Source organism: Orbicella franksi, chromosome 15 (assembly GCF_964199315.1).
Source record: "Orbicella franksi chromosome 15, jaOrbFran1.1, whole genome shotgun sequence".
NCBI classification, from domain to species: Eukaryota; Metazoa; Cnidaria; class Anthozoa; order Scleractinia; family Merulinidae; genus Orbicella; species Orbicella franksi.
The window spans coordinates 10755394-10771200 of NC_138159.1; the positions used below are offsets into that span (position 1 = coordinate 10755394).

Below are 15807 nucleotides of genomic sequence, written 5' to 3' on the forward strand. Positions count from 1 at the left end.
TGATGAAATTCAAACAAAAACCTTGAAAATTTTTTTTCAGCGCTGAAAAATAGTGAGACTAGTAGTAATCAAAGATTATGAGAGTGCATTCGACGCCTTCACTTTAATATATATATAACTTCAGAGAAGTTCAGGTCTCACGAGTAATCATCGTTTTATTGCTACAGAACTGTTTCGTATGGTACAAGGACCACACTCATCAGGCAATTTTAACGACTGAACTGTTGAAATTGGAAAGCTGGAAGTAAACCCTGCAGCAACATTAGCAAAAAATGTAGCCTTTGTCTGAATGAAAAGTTCATAATCATTTGTAAAAAAGGACTGTGTAGCCTCAACAGAAGAGACGAATTAGCAAGTTCATGCCCCCACAGAAACCGATATGTACTTCGGAACTTTAGAGTAACGTAACTTAAAATAACGACACGTAATCCCTCTTATATCATGTTTTCGTTACCTAGCAACTCTTCGAACAGTTTCAAATAGCCTGAATGTAACGCAGCTACTATAGCAACCATTCAGATTTTCGTATTTAACTGCCAGCTTTCCAATTTCAACAGTTCAGTCGTTAAAATTGCCTGATGAGTGTGGTCCTTGTACCATACGAAACAGTTCTGTAGCAATAAAACGATGATTACTCGTGAGACCTGAACTTCTCTGAAGTTATAGTTGATGCTCCTCAATCGATTGAGTTGAGCGCTGTACGAAATACGTTGTACTCAAAAAAAGAATTTATATATATGTCTGGATTTATGAAAACGGTGTTAAAGACTGAATCAAGTGTTTTTTGATTTAGTCGTTTTTTTTTCTGCTTTCGCTATGACAGCAACTGGTAAATCTTACCTAGCATGGAATGTAGAAACTCCCTGCCGCATGTTTCATTTATTTAGGTATTTTTTTTTTCATCATTTATCGACCCCCCCCCCCCCACCCCCTTTTCAATTTGCGTGAATTTTAGCCCAGGCTACACTCGTCTGAATTCAGTTCGCGCGGTGACTCCGACAAGGAGCGACCGATTAGCGTTCTGTATTCGCTGTCTAAAGGAAGTCTGCCCGAGGACATCATTAAGTCCAATGAAGGCCCAAGTCTAACGATTTGCTAGTAAGCGTCGTCCATTATCGTACGTGAGGCGGGCCTGAGGAGATGTGTAAACTGTACGGGTCACATTTAGTCCCGTAACAGAGGGCCGTTTGCCCTGTGGCGATAATGTTGTGCTTGCTTTAGACAGCAAAACTCTTTCGCCACATCAATTTAGGGCTTAGAGGTGCAATGGACTAGACATTTCTAGCTGCTGTTGGCGTCATTTGCTTTGAACTTTGATGTAGCTAACGACTTAGAAAAAAAATGTTGAAATCTGATGTGCCATTCCGCGCTCGACAAAATTGAAGTACATCCGGGACATTGCTATTTGCCAGCAAAACATGGCAACGAGGAGAGAGAAGAACATGAGTTCAAGCGCTGATCGTGAGTAGAATTTCCTTGTTTTATCAATTTTAGGCGTTCTCGGCTTAGCTAAGTATCAGAACTGTCTGTGATTCGCTAGCGCGGAAGAAATTTATTTGCGTGGCTTCCGGGCGATAATTGACGTAACGACAACATGTTGAGTGTTCGCTTACTGCTAACTATGGCCTAGTTTGTCTGAATTTCAATCGATTCTCGATGTAGGAAGCTCTTGTTCAGTCCATTTAGGACGATGCAGGCCTTTAGAAAGCAATAGATTGGCTCTCCGCCGCGGTTTTGATATCTGTACGTTCGTGTTGATTTAGACTCCAATTTCATGTTAAAAGCACTCTTAATTAAATTGTACAATTCATGATTCGACGAAAAGACGGTGAATTTAGTCTTCCTGGCCTCAAAAGGCATACAGGAGAGTTATTTGCTGCTATTTGAGCTACGATAAGCCTCGTGGAAAGCTAGCTCGGGGACAGAATTGTAGCAAGATTATCAGTGACAAGTCAAATTCTATGGCTATGTTTTTGCGAATCCGGTCAGATATTGAGATGAAATGTCACGTAACGGCTACTTTTTGGCTGAAATATAGAGGTAAATAATCGATTCCACTGCTTACCATGCTCTTGTTAGCGTGACTGGCTAATTTAACCCACAGTAAAGACATAGTGAGGTCATTAAGGTGAAATCGAAGAGGTTAAGCCTGTCTAAATTAGTGCCGCGGCGAACCAAATGATCAATGTAAGCTCTAATTTAGCTTTGTTTGGCTCGTTCGACTCATTTGTAGCGACTTCAAAGGCTTGTATAGGCATGGTATGGACTCTGTTAAGAGTACACGAGGTAGATAGCACTCTCGGTGCGACATGGCCATATTTATGTACATTTTCTAACCGATTTTCCAAAAACATGCCCGCTATTTTGGTGCAAAGTCTTTAACACGGTTTTCATAAATTCAGACATATATATATATATATATATATATATATATATATATATATATATATACTTTAAATAAATGGTTTCACTAGCTGACTTTCAACCTCTGTCTATTGCTAAAATCATCGTTTTTCATCGACAAACGAGGTTTTACAGACAGATATATCATAGTGTCAAAGTCCATGCCAGATAAAAAATACATGGCCGCAGTTGCACGTGGAATTGGCGAGACAAGCGGTGCTGTGCAGTTAAATGGCGTTTTGGGAAAATATTTTATCTTTAGAATTTGTTTTCTCAAAGTGCAATTTATAATTAACCTGTGTATTTAATTGTTTCTTTATTTGTCCATCCAAATTTTTTATCTTACTATTTTTCATTTTTTTTCTTTTTCTTTTTTTTTAAACTTGTAAGAAACTATAAACTTCCAGGAGAAGCATTTCTTTAAATTTTGGTTTCGAAACTGAACGTTCAATTTCAGAACGCCAACGCTTGTAACAAATATTTCTTGAGAAAACATAGTTTAAATTCAAAGAGCGCATCACCAAAAATTTTACTTTGCATTTATTTTTTTTGTTTTTAAATTGCTCGAATTTACGGCATCTTGTTTTCAAAAATGAAAAATGTTAAATTAGTAATGAATAAACCATTCTGACCACAAATCACGGCCTTTGGGCAATCTACACAACTCGGGAGAACGTTTGAGTCCTGACAACTTCTCATAGCCATTTGCCGACCTACAACTCGCAAAATCTATTTTTCAATTTATTTTCATATTTTGGATTTCCCTTTCATTCCATGATATGCAATCTGCAATCTATAGTCCACATGCCACGCTTGTGAACACCTCCAAAGGAGTAGGGGGAAGACATAAAGGAGATGCACCTCTAAACTGAGTCGCTAAAAATCATCGGACGTGTCCTAGTTAAACTAGTTGCGTTCACGTGGTGTAACGCAATCCTAGTCCAGTGCGTTCAAAATTTTTTGGGACGACCGTGTTCACCGATTTGTCCTCCCTGTACTGTAGCAGGGGCAAATAAAACATGAGTGCGTGCACGCAGTCACGAGTTATATTAATTAGATCCAATCGCAGTGCGTATGAATAACGCAAAGCGCTAGTTACAGTTTGGCGCTGTGATTTTCGACTACAAGTAACTGAGCATGAATGTTTTGTAGCTCGGAGTTCAGAAAATACATACATAGTCCGCGCCTGAAGTTTCGAGGCTCACTTCGTTTGATAAAACCGCTCGGATGTTTCTTCGCTTTCACAAATGAAAAAGGTAACATGATGAGCCTGAAAGAACATAAACTCAACAGCCACTATTTGCAAAGGAACTGAACAATGGAATCATGAACGCACAGCCACTGCTGCAATCTTTGGTTACTACACCAGTAAATAGCTTCAGTTTGGTGCATATGTTATTATCGTGATGAAATGATCTTGCAACGACGTCACAATGACGTCTTCATAACATTACTGACATTTTTTGATGTAATCGCACTCGTGGTCACTCGTGGTCACTCGTGGTCAGCTGTGGTCACTCGTCGTCATTCGTGGTCATTCGTGGTCACTCGTGGTCACTCGTGGTCACGTTTCTTTGCTGTATCATTCGTGGCCATTCGTGGTCACTCGTAAGTACTTTTAGACCCTATCGTCTCGAGGCAACAAGGCTTTCCAGGGAAACCGAAGGTGTAATTTCTCACATTTTCTAGACATGGTCAAAACTGGACTGATCCTTTACTTTGTTTTCCTAAAAGTGAACTGCAAGCTATGAAAATCGAGCGTTGAATATACCATTTGGACTGAATGAAATATACGCGATTATGAACAGGCCACTTCAGGCGGTGTGAATTTTTTAATAATTATTATTTTAATTTCTTAAGTTTCTATTTCTAGTTTATCTATGCATTTAATTATTCTTCTAATTCACTTTTAAATTTATTTTATTTCCATTTTTTTTTTAATTTTTGTCTTTTAATTTTTTTTGTTAGACTCCGCACCCCGCACCCCGCACCCCGCACCCCGCACCCCGCACCCCGCACCCCGCACCCCGCACTCCGCACTCCGCACTCCGCACTCCACGTTTTCGGAACAGCCCTTTCAGACGACGTCTCTCTCCCCGAGTGAACTTAGGCCCAGTTCAGACGTCGTGCTTCTGCCGTGCCGAACTAAATTCAGGAATTAAGTTCGACAAAAGCACGGCAGAAGCACGCCGTCTGAATCAAACTTTTGAATTAAGTTCGGCCAGGAGCCATAATCGGGGACGGAGACCGTAAGCGCGCGCCATTTCTAGTATTGGGACTGTCCCTATGATATGGGACAATTTTTCTATTTTTAGAACAAATTGCGCCATCGCTTGCGGCACACGCGCGTACATTCTCCGAGGATTTTTGCGGATGTCGCGCGGGGGAAATGGCGTCCGAAATTCCCGAAATTTTTTATGCTTTTGGTCCACAACTCAGCGCGTTTATGTCTGTTGGAATTTTGCTTAAGTATTTTCGTCGTAACCTGCTCCAGTTTGAGTGAAGTAAGACAGTGTTGAATTTAGGTACGTCCCGCTTTAAGCTTATATCACTGACCAAGTTGTGTTCCGCTGCTTCTTTTACAAGAGATGTACATTACTCCACTCTAAATTTCACATATGTTGAAGATTAACAGCTTTTCCATAACACAGCAAAAAACTAGTTGGATATATTTAGACATAGCAGAGTTTCAGGACTTCATAGTTTCCTAGCTCCTCTTTCCACACGCTTGCGAGGAATTCGCTAGTCTATCGCGACCGAAAAGTGAAAAAAAAAAAAAATTGCAAGTTTGAGTTTCACCTGATTTGCAAGCAGTGCTTAATGTTTTATTAAGATCCAATAAGTTTACGTTTGTAGATACTGCTCAGTTTTGTTTGTGTAAAAATCCAATAAATTGTCTGTTGTCAGGAGCCATAATCGGGGCGGAGACCGTAAGTCTTGGGATCCGCGCGCACCTATGATATGGGACAATTTTTCTATTTTTAGAACAAATTGCGCCATCCTGACGTCATATATCCGCGCGGATCCACGCACATGTCGGGGGCTCTCGCGTGGATGCTGTCACGTTGCGTGATCAAATGGTGAGAGTTGCGAGATACTCTTGCGTATTTTTCACCGCGATGGCAGGGAATAAGGCAGGGAATACGAACCAGGGCGCTTATATGTAGTTTTACGCTCTGAGCTAACGGAAAAGGTGGGTTTTTCAGGGTCGAAAACAAGACTTTAATCTCACGCTGGGAATGAATAATATCTGCTCGTATTTGTTGTAAGCTCACGCGTATGACTTTGCGTTTGTTCATACTCTGGTATCGAGTTAATTTGTGAGTTTCTCAGACAATGGTTAATCATAACCAAAACCTGTTTTGATGGTTTCTTATTGTTTCTGCTTCTTTAGTGAGTTTGCAAAAGTTTTTGAAAGGAAAGTCTGACGCGTACAATTAGCTCATTTGCATAGTGCAGCTCGTGCACTTTCAAGTCCGAGTCGGTGTTTTCAATTGTCAACAAATCTTGACAAAGATTTCTTTCGTCATCTTTTGTGCTGAGATGCCATAACAAATTTCACGAACGCAAAAAAGGCTACTAACATCATGTGTGTTTCTTCAACATAAGCATAGTGAAGTTTTACACTGCGAAAATGAAAATAGACAAGGAGTTTTGATAACTCGATCAACAAAATCGAAATCGTTATTCCAAGTTGATTAAAGAAAGCGTCATTGTGACTGCTGATTATTTCTGCTTTATTCACATATTTCCAGCTTAGCTTTTAATATGCTCGTAAACATTTATCAATCTTAAACATATTTAAAAACTATAGAGTTATTGTGTGAGTTCGATGTACGAAAGTGCGGCGGCGGAGGTCCAATTTGTCATTGACTGTACAAAACACGCATCGGCGGGCGCTCTCATTCATCGACAACAGAGAATTTACTGGATTTTTACACGAATAAAACTGAGCAGTATCTACGGACGTAAAGTTAGTGGGCCTTGATGAAACATCAAGCGTTGCTTACAATTCAGGCGAAACTTTGACTAGCAATTATTTTGTTTTACTTTTCGGTCGCGATAGACTGGCAAATTCCTCGCAAGCGTGTGGTAAGAGGAGCTAGGAAACCATGAAGTCCTGAAGCTCTGCTATATCGAAATATATCCAGGTAGTTTTTTGCTTTGTAATGGAAAAGCTGTTAATCTTCAACATATGTGAAATTTAAAGTGGATTATTGTACAGCTCATGTAAAAGAAGCATCCGTCGGAACACAACTTGGTCAGCGATATATATAAGCTTAAAGCGGAACATACCTAAATTCGACACGGTCTTACTTCACTCAAACTGCAGCAGCTTACGACGAAGATACTTAATTAAGCAAAATTCCAACAAACGTAAACGCGTTGAGTTGTGGGCCAAAAACGTGAAAAATTTCGGGAATTTCGGACGCCATTTTCCCCGCGCGACATCCGCAGAAATCCTCGCAGCATGTACGCGCGTGTGCCGCAGGTGATGGCGCAATTTGTTCTAAAAATAGAATTATTGTCCCATATCATGGGGACAACCCCAATACTTGAAATGGCGCGCGCTTACGGTCTCCGTCCCCGATTATGGCTCCTGCTGTTGTCGATGAATTAGAGCGCCCGGCGATGCTCGTTTTGTACAGTCAGTAAACATGACAACTTTCCTGTGAAAACGTACACCGAACTCATACAATATCTCTATAGTATTTAGATACGTTTAAAGTTGATAAATGTTTGAGAACATATTAAAAGCTTAGCTGAAAATATGTCATCTCATCACAAAAGATAACAAAAGAAATCTTTGTCAAGATTTGTTGACAATTGAAAACACCGACTCCGGACTTGAAAGAGCACGCGCTGCACTATGCAAATGAGCTTCCTCTCAAAAACTTTTACTTTCTCGCCAAGCAAGCAGAAACAAAAAGGAACCATCAAAAACCGGTTTTGGTTATGATTAACCATTGTTTGAGAAACTCACAAATTAACTCGATACCAGAGTAGAGAGTTTTCGTGCTATATTCTTAGTCAGAACAAATACAAAAGCGTATGCTAGGCTTATAACTAGCGTGAGCAGATCTTGTTATTCATTCACAGCGCCAATTGAAGTCTTGTTTTCGACCCTAAAAAACTCACCCTTTCCATTACCTCAGAGCATAAAACTACATATAAGAGCCCTGGTTCTTATTCCCTGCCTTATTCCCTGCCATCGCTGTGAAAAATCTGCAAGAGAATCTCGCCACTCTCACCATTTGATCAGGCAACGTGACAACATCCACGCGAGAGCCCTCGACATGTGCGTGGATCCTCGCGGATATATGACGTCGGGATGGCGCAATTTGTTCTCAAAGTAGAAAAATTGTCCCATATCATGGGTGCGCGCGGATCCCAAGACTTACGGTCTCCGTCCCCGATTATGGCTCCTGGTTCGGCAAGTAATTAAGGAGGCTCTTCTCGCACAGTGAGTTTCCGTCTACCCTATTCTCCACTACAAACATAGCCTGCGAACAGGCTCCCAGCGAGGGCGGAAAAAAAACATTCGGCGAGCGAAAACGTGATTCCGCGAACGAAGCGAGTGGGAGTCGGAGCGTGAATCCACGAGCGAAGCGAGTGGGACCCGGGGAAGCCCCTGTGCACTCCCTCGTCACCAGACCGCTCTCGGCTCGTTCCGCTCGCCCTAGACTACACTCGGCTAGCTCGCTCTAAAACCAAACGGGAGCCTGTTCGCAGGCTACTACAAACACAGTGACCGTTTCTTCAAGACTTTCTACAGTGATTTCTATGGCTGATCTAACTGATTAATCGTGGCACTTTACTGCAACTTCACAATTCATTCCAATGCTACGCTCCCTAGCCAGGCTAAAGCATCCTACGGAATCGCCTTTTGGCGTCTTGTTTTAGCTATTGGTATGACAGTTCGCGCACAGAGTGAGAAGATATGACAAGACTGTTAAGGCTTGAAATTCTATTTAAGAATGATTGTGGTCTGACCGATTGGGGTAGCATGTGATAAACCCGATTCGATTTTCTTCCCAGGCGCCATTTCATGTTTTGTTTATCCGTGATAATGTCGATTCGATAAAGTTAGGATGGCCAAAGAAAAAGAATATTTACGATATTGTTTATCCCAGTATCAATCGGACTCTGCTCTAACAAGAACGTACAATCTCCCACTGGAGATGGTATCAAACACTCACGAAAAGCGATTTATAATTCCCAAAACCATATCAGATTGTAAAGCGTGAAAAATGTGAAACATTTTGTGTCTATATCTCCAAACTTCTAATTTGGCGCCACAAATGGGTCGCCGGCGTCCAGCATGGAAACTTGCACGTAGTTCGTCGAGTGTCGTCAAGTAGGATAATTTGAAGAAAATACGCTGTTCCTCGTCAAATTAAACCCGGAATTCTCAAGGTAACTATTAGAAGAGGCCAAAGCAACTTTAGCTTTGTTTTTATTTTTGTCAGCTGCGAAGAGAAAGGCTATTGTTGTGTCGTTTCGCCTATCGTTCCATATACATATTTTAGCGTTATTAACAAAATATTTATGCATGTAATTTTATTCTTCTACCGAACTTGAAAATGGCCGTTGAGCGGTCGAAACGTCGTTCGCTTATAGCGTTAATTTTTAAAACTCGCCATTTTATTGCTGCTAGCTGATAAAAGTGTTAACGGCGTTGGAAGATGGGAATTTCGTTCTCCTGTGCCCAAATTCACTCATCAGTTATTAACATAGCTTTTTAAACACTACTTGTAACCACGCTAAGGGTGATGATCACGCTACCCAATATATAACTTCTGAATTAAGGTGGCCGAACACAGTTTTCGCGCGCGCTTTTGCTGATACAATTCAGCGCGTGCACAAAGATTGCAAAAAACAAATATGCCGTCAATAGAGCGATCATTTTATTTACTCAACACCCGCACTATACGTATTATTTTTCTCCAGAATTGAACGCAGTGTATTGATGGCTTTAGTCTTTTACTACAAAGATATGTTAGAAAAGGTAACGATGCAAAGAACCCAGCAATTCTCAGCTTTTTCTTTGTTACCGAAAGAACCCAGTCAAATGCAGCGCATGCGTTGTAAGTCAGCCGCGGAAATCGAGCCTAGGGACTCTAAGGAGATGACAAAACGTAATTTCCCCGAGACACAGTTATATTATCGCTTGTCCTATAACGTTATTTGTTGTTATGCATAGATAATCATAGGGTTTCGAGTTCAATTTGGAATTAATTTGCACGAGTGAGTTTTTCAAAAAGCTGAAATTGCACGAGCCGCTTCAGCGAGTGCAATTTCAGCTTTTTGAAAAACTCACAAGTGCTAATTAATTCCAAATTGAACGAGAAAAACCGTATGATTACTTATTAATAATATAAACATGAGAATATTTGCGTGGAGGAAGTGCCGGAAGACCTTTCTGGAAGCCTTTTTTTTCTCATTCGAGAAAACTTTTTTCAAAGTTTCCGCCCAAAATTTACGTCATCATTTTACACAATATCATTGGCTTCGAAAATTTCGTACTTAGTCCAGGCATTTTATCGCCTAAAATAGGTCAACCTGTTACTAATTGCAACAGAAGGTTTTTTAACGCCTTTTGGTCAAGGAACATGTCTTCTACAACATATCAAAAGTTTTTTAGAACCCTATATAATGCAGCATGGAAGCGAGGCTGCCTGTACTATCTGCTGTGTCGCTTGAGTTCAATGCCACGTGCAGCATGGGCTAGCAGAGAAAGAAAGAGTTTTTCGTGTTTTCCTGATAGGTAAGTCCAATTACATGCAGATTAGATCAGCTAATTGCTTAGATAAGATTCTTAAATCTATAAAAATACACAAAGCTTGTAGAAAGCGTCTGCGCTGTTGCTTATCCGTTTGAGGTATTTAGCGTAGGAATTTGTCTTCAGCTAGCAAAGTTGAAATATAAAAAAGAAGTTTTTAAGCTAAAAGAAACATGGATGTTATGTGCTAAGGTAATGCAGTTCAAAAAAATTCATTGTGACCTGAGTAGTGAATCCCAAATTGAGTTTCAACTCAGTGCACGAAAAACCGATATTTTACTCATCGCTTCGCACTTTGTACGTTATCTTTTTCCCATAACTTAGAAATCTCTGAATGAAAAACTTTTCTAAAATAAAAATTTATCCGAACAATAAATGCACTTTGAACACAAAACAATTTGCCTGAAATTCATTTTCACTGAAGACTTAATTTGGCAAGAATAGAACCAAACTTTAACAAAAATTCAAGAAAGCCAATATAAGTCACATTTACGCAATCAACCTAAACGTTTCCGAGTACCACAAAGCTGTAAATAGAATTGAGATTTATTTTGTGCAAAAAGCGCTCTTTATTCATCTATCGTTGTCTTGATGTCTTTTACACTTTCTGATCTGCCTGTAATTTCAGAAAACAAGATTCTCAACTATGGATGACACAGAAAAGTGTGTTATTTGTAAAAAAAAACTTTGATGGCGAGGCCGAGGTCGTAACACTAAGAGAAAAGGGAAGCGCGGGAATAAATCGGGCGAGCACAGAGCGAAATGATTTCATCACTACGGTTCCTGGGCAGCAGGTTCATCAAAACTGCCGGCGAGAGTATTGTCTGCCAAGTAACATCAAGCGAGCCAAGGAAATTCTTACGTCTGAAACAACTAGTAATCGTCGCTCTCTAACTCGCCAAGCAGAACAGTGTTTCTCATTCAAAACTGACTGTTTCTTTTGTGGCACCAAAGTTGAGTTCGACACGATATTGAAAATTTGTTCAGAGAGAGGGCACGAGTGGTCTGATACGATAAGAGCAAGGCTTCTAAATGTGCATGATTTGCCTGCTGCTGAAGCGGGTTACCACCAAACCTGCAGTGTAAAATTACCAATTTTTTTTTGAAGGGGATGAGCAACCGGCTGTCAAAAAGAGGAAAGTTGGTCGTCCCCAGGATGAAGAAAAACGCGAGGCCTTTTTTAAAGTAACGAAGTTTCTTGAAGAAAATGACGACGAGCAGATAACAGTGAGCGATCTAGTGGAGAAAATAGAGGAATGTTTGAGTGACACAAATAGCGAAGCTTACGGACGGCAGCACATGAAAACCAAACTTCTTGAGTATTTTGGAGATAAGATCGTGATAACGGACATTAACGGTAAGCCGAACGTTGTAACCTTTCGAACCACTGCCGCTGCAATTTTACAAGAGTTTTACGTACAGAAGAACAAAAAATGAACGTCATCAAAACAGCAGCTAGGCTGATAAAAAACGACCTCAAATCACTTGCGACCTCAAGTGGCAACTACCTCACGATAGACACCGATGCCGAATCTCATGTCCACTTTCTTCCTGCCACACTTTCTGCATTTCTGGGAGTTCTCGTCTCAGAAAAAAATAATTCGTTTAAGGTAGCGTCAATCGGGCAGGCCATTGTTCAAGCTGCGCGGCCACGTGTCGTTTTCGTAACTTTACAGATCGGGCTTGCAGTTCAGTTGCACCACAACTTCGCCTCGCGCTTCCTTATTGACACCTTGCATCACCATGGGTTTTGTTCATCTTACCAAGAAGTGCAAATGTTCAACCAGAATGCTGCGCTTAGCCAGGGAACTAATATACCCTCTTTTAATGGCGAGTTTGTTCAGTACGCGGCCGACAATGTTGACCACAACTCTAGGACACTCAATGGAAATAACACCTTTCACGGTATGGGCATGATCGCAGTTGTTACGCCTGGTACTAAACACAATTATAATGTTCCACGACGCAAAGTTACTGCAGAAGAAGTCTCGACAACTGGAAGAGTAGAGATTCATCCATGTGGACCCAGTCAGGTGAACGTGGAGATCAAATACAATGACGTGGTTCTCGTACGAGCGGAAGACCCCACTTCTAATCTTGACGTCCCGTGGAAGGTATCTCAACTGTTTGGCACCCCGCGTCCATCTTGGAGTGGCATGATGCAATCTGTTCACCAAGGAAGGCACCAGGGCAAGTCTTCAATTATGTTCCTTCCCATGATTGATATGAATCCGACCGATGTCACGTGTATCTCTTCCACCTTGAACTTTGTAACTGAGCATGCCAAGGAACACGGAATTGCCAATCCCATCATCATATTTGATCAGCCTCTGTGGTTAAAGGCCTTTGACATAATACAGTCTGAACCAGCTGACAGCGATTTACGCAAAGTGATCGGGCGTCTTGGTGCTTTTCATGCGGGGATGAGCTTTCTTGAAGTATTAGCCATCTGATGGCGGGGTCCGGTTTACGAGAAGTTCTGGAACTGATTTATGCGTTTAATGCGGTAGGCCATATAATGATCGGAAAAGCAATTGCTCGGGCTGTTCGTGCGCACCTCATCGTGGACGCCGCTTTGAATGCGCTGCTGTATTCGGAAGCTCTGGAAGTACCCATACCGCACTTACAACACACAGGTAATAGCCATTTATTTTGTCTATAAAGCGTATCTGGTTTGATTGTCTTTTTTTGTGTGTTCTTGTTACTTTTTTATCTTGTAGTTTCTGAGGAAAATTCCATAATTTGCGATGCGAACGGCGAAGATACAGCGAATAGAGACAATGAGACTGAGCAGCGAGGTAAAATCAACACGATACACTTTTACATGTCACTCAAAGTGGACAGCAATTATATCAGATTATTTTACATTTTATCATTTCAGGTAATGAGAGTACTGTTGCGTCTGAATTAGCTGATGAAATTTTCGAGTCAGGAATCGCCTCCCCTCATGCAGAAAGCACTCATAACAGTAAGTATCAGTTTAAAGTCAATTCTTTCACTTCGACAAGCGTTGCTAAAATAAAGAGAAAATGCAATAAGACAATTTAATTTAATATTGCTGGCCACCAGCATCGTTTGGAGTCGATGCCTGAAGACATCCACTCGCAGGTTGGAATTTCAAAGATTGAAGAGGCGCGTGCATTGTTTGATAAGGTGACAGGAAGGAAAGTCTCAGCTGAAGAAGCAAGCACAGTAGATGTTCTGAGCGAGATTCAAGAATGCGTACGCAGAAAGAAAGACGTCCTCGCTGAGAGAAGCTGCACTGCAGCGCTTTGGATTCAGTACCTAGAAATGGTGGACATATTGCGCTCCTTTATCAAGGTAGAGCAAACAGCTAATTGGGAACTCGACCTCGAGGCATTGACAAGAATGCTGCCATATCTCGCTGCTTCTGGCCACAACTTGTACGTTAAGTGCGCTCGACTATACCTACAGTCGATGACGGACCTCCAAACGAAACATCCGGATGTCTACAGAAACTTCGCTTCCGGTCTTCACGTGGCAAGAAGGAGGGTTATCGAGCAGGTTCTTATGAGATGTCTGAAGACGAGCGGAGGCTTGACAAGAGGAAGGGGCCTAACGGAGCAGCAACGTCTTATCTGGCTATTATCTATGCCTGCACGGGCCGAAACCAATCACGGCATGCAAGAGTTGACGGGAGTACAGTTTAATTCGGGCGAGCAAAACAAAGATATGTCCAAGGCAAGACAGGCAAGAGACATGAAAGACACCATGACCACCCTCAGTACTCTGGCTGCGCATAACTCTTTCTCTCCCGACAGTGACAGTCTAAGAAACATCATGAATGGTGTAAATGCCGATAGTAGTGTTAATGCTGATGAAGCCCAATGTGTCGGGGAGAAGACTCTGTCGTCAATGAATGGGAAGAGCCCCACGGATTACACATTCAAACGAAGTGCCCAAGCAATCACTATGGCATCGAAGTCCTCTGTGAAAATTAACAATGATCAAGTACAAGTTGACCCGCAACTTTTATTTCAGCGACTGATGATGGCCTGTGAAAACTCCCAACTTGCGGAATTATTTCGATACGAGCTCTGCACTTATCCCACATCTCTTTTCGACTCCCCATTAACGCTTAGACAACTACAAAAACCAGCGCTAGCGGAAGCACTGTGGGCGAAGCTTCCACCAGAGGCCAAGACGCAGCCCGAAGGAAATGTTCAATATGTGTTGGATGGAGGTGCCCTTGTCCACCGAGTCCCGTGGCGGAGAGGTTCTCCAACTTACAAGGAAGTGTGCGACTTGTATTACAGCTAAGTGCGTAGGAAATACGGAAGAGCGATAGTGGTATTTGACGGGTATGACGAAATGTCAACTAAAGCTATGACACAGCAGAGGTGCGCATCAGGGAAGGTTGCTGCCACTGTCACCTTTACAGAAAGCATGTCCATCACGCTAAAGAAACATAACTTTCTCTCTAACCCCAAGAACAACCAACGCTTTTTGGTGATGCTGATTCAGGCTCTACAGAATGCAGGCTGCGTGACACACCACTCCGATGGTGACGCCGATCAACTTATAGAGTCTGCCTGAACGAAGACCACGGTTCTTGTAGGGGACGACTCAGATTTGCTAGTCCTCTTGTGCTATCATGCTTCTGAAGATGGCTGTGATCTCTATTTTAGACCAGAGCCAAAGGCAAACGCGAGAGGGTCACGGGTTTGGCATATGAAGAAAGTCAAAGATCAGCTTGGTAGGTAAGTTTGCAGGAATCTCCTGTTTCTTCACGCCATGACCGGCTGCGACATCACTTCGCGCCTGTATGGAGTTGGCAAGGCAACGGCGGTAAAGAAATTTGAGAATGTACCATGCTTCAGAGAGCAAGCTAACACGTTCAGCTGCCATTCGGCTGTATCTGACGTTGTTGCTGCAGGTGAAAAAGCACTCGTGGAACGTTTCGGTGGAAAGCCAGGGGTTGGTCTTGACTCTCTCAGGTATCAGCGGTACTTTGAGAAACTTGCAACAAAGACATCTCATATACAACCACAGAATCTCCCCCCAAGTGCAGCAGCGGCCCGATTCCACAGCGTACGCGTCTGTCTACAAGTAAAGCAGTGGCAGGGGGAGGATGCAGAAATGTTGATCGAGGACTGGGGATGGAAAGTAATTGGCGATCAATTGGTTCCTGTTGCGACGGACCTGCCGCCTACGCCAGACTCGCTTATACAGTTAATCAGATGCAACTGTTTGTCTGACTGCCGCACTATGAGGTGCATCTGCCGTAAGAATGGTGTGCAGTGTTCTCCAGCCTGTGGCCAGTGCAAAGGGTCTTCGTGCACTAACTCTACCACCGTCCTGGACTACGAAAGTGAAGATTCGGAAGACTTACCTGTATGGCATGTGTAGATTACAATTCAAGAATGACTCTATTTCTAGCGTGAAGATAAGGGATAAACGTGTCTTGGAAAATGTAAACTTTCGAATAACTCAGTATTTTAAAAGTTGTTCTTTTATGGGTCTTTATTTTAAGATTAAGGCCCGGGAAACATTGTACTAAGAGTATGTTCTTAATTTTAAAGGAAAGGCATGATTTATACCAATAAAACAGCCGTAAACAGCAACTTCCTGTTTATAGCCTCGCTTTCATGTTGCAGCAG

At 42.0% G+C, this 15807-nt stretch overlaps 2 pseudogenes; one reads left to right on the forward strand and one right to left on the reverse strand.

Annotated features, from left to right (window-relative positions):
• LOC145469209 (uncharacterized) overlaps positions 1-15807 on the reverse strand; it is a 109710-nt pseudogene that overhangs the window by 15416 nt on the left and 78487 nt on the right.
• Positions 10702-15807, forward strand: part of LOC145470385 (uncharacterized) — a 5159-nt pseudogene continuing 53 nt past the window's right edge.